Source organism: Triticum dicoccoides, unplaced genomic scaffold, assembly GCF_002162155.2.
Source record: "Triticum dicoccoides isolate Atlit2015 ecotype Zavitan unplaced genomic scaffold, WEW_v2.0 scaffold46172, whole genome shotgun sequence".
Taxonomy (NCBI): Eukaryota; Viridiplantae; Streptophyta; class Magnoliopsida; order Poales; family Poaceae; genus Triticum; species Triticum dicoccoides.
Window position 1 is genome coordinate 317,215 of NW_021274278.1, and position 1,817 is coordinate 319,031.

General features: G+C 42.1%; 1 pseudogene; it reads left to right on the forward strand.

The window, feature by feature from the left end:
• LOC119346651 overlaps positions 1–1,503 on the forward strand; it is a 4,112-nt pseudogene extending 2,609 nt beyond the window's left edge.
• The last annotated feature ends 314 nt before the right edge of the window (positions 1,504–1,817 follow it).

Sequence of the window (1,817 nt, forward strand, 5' to 3'; positions counted from 1 at the left end):
GGACTATAGGGTAAGACTCTTTAGTGCCGGTTGGTGACACAAACCGGTACTATAGGTTAGACCTTTAGTACCGGTTTGTGTCACAAACCGTCACTAAAGGGGCTCGTGGGGCCCTGGCCTGACGCCAGCCTGCCACCACCCCTTTAGTACCGGTTCGTGGCATGAACCGGTACTAAAGGTTCATTAGGTTCATTATGAACCGGCACTAATGCATAGCCATTCGAACCGGCACTACTGGTCACATTAGTGCCGGTTTTTTTACAAACCGGCACTAATGTGCTTCACGTTTGACCCTTTTTCTACTAGTGAACGTATCATGTCATGAGTTATGTCTGATTAACTAATTACAAGGTTTTTGTCAAGCTTCTATTTATTCTTAGCCATCAGGTCTTCTCTACACATACTACATAGAGACTAAAGTACAAAATCATAATTCTGCGGGTTGCATTGCATGTTAATTTCAGTTAGTTATGACATTTGTTATGAATTCTGGGATTGCAAATTTCTGTCTACAATTTGCTGGAGGGGCCTGTGTAGCATGCCATATATATTGATGCTTACTTCTATGCTGCACCGTATCAGGCATTTATGTCTGATTAACTAATTACAAAGAAGGTGTAATGACTTATATCTGAAAATTCTTCTTGAAGAATATATTTGTAAAAGTGTGCATGTGTTAGGAGAGCTACACTGCAGCTCGAATCTGTAGCTTCAGTTCTTAATTTGTTATGCATGAACTGTAATAATGAGGCAACCTTAGTTGATGTTTTTCTGTACTAATAGGTTACTTGGTACTTTGTTTAGCTCTACACATGGAAATATTGGCATGTCATATCTCCGACATATCAGTGAAATCAAGCTACTGTTTGTTACGCCATAGGGGGTAGCATCTAGGTATGCCTCGTAGTATAATGTACAATATGTGTTTCACGAGTCACGACATAGGCTGGGGCTTCCTTGAGCACAATATCCGCCACCTTCCTCAAATGCTTTCCCAGTTAATATGAGGCACCGCAAACTATTAATTTTCATTATATACTCAGCATGATTCCTAATAGGTGAACTGTTGAGTGATTTAATTGCTTTTTTCTCCTGTAGTCTAAAAATTGTGATTATGAAGCTGGTAGTGCCAGGATGAATCTCAACTTTTGGAAGCTGGTCAAGCCCACTGAAAATGTCAAGTCGTGCATCAAGGTGTTCTCTTACAAAGAATTCCGAGGGGAGCTCGGGGAGGTTGTCTTCCTCAAGTTCTTCTTCCGGAGCGCGAGGGTGCTGAGGACCGTGTCCGTCTCCATGGCTAATCCAAGCTTCATGTCATTCTCAATGGATGAGGCGACTCATAAAGCACAGCAAGCTTCTAACAAGATGGCCAGTAGTTCCTGCGAAATGGTGCTTCTCGGGGGCACAGGTCCTGAAGGAGGCATGCCCTGGAGCTTCAAGACATGTACCGATTACTCTGTTGAGGACCCTTTCTCCGTGGTGCAGATTTGCCACAAAGCTTAATATTCGTGGAGCAATGGAAGTTTTTCGGATGTCAACTGTGAAGCATGTCCGGTATTTGCTTCTTCTGCTACCTGTATCCTGACTTTGGTGGTATTGTAAATTATTATGGGAAGCGTAGAACCCTTTGCTCGGGCCGCATTACATTATATAGAATACATGCCGTGGCTTACAAGGTTTAGATCGATACTAGATCGATCGGTTACAGAAGAAAGATAGGGAGAGGTTGAAACAGAAGAAGAGATATGATATGTTTACAATTTAAACATAGTTCTATCTCTATACAACAACTAATTCTAACACCCCCCTCAATCTAA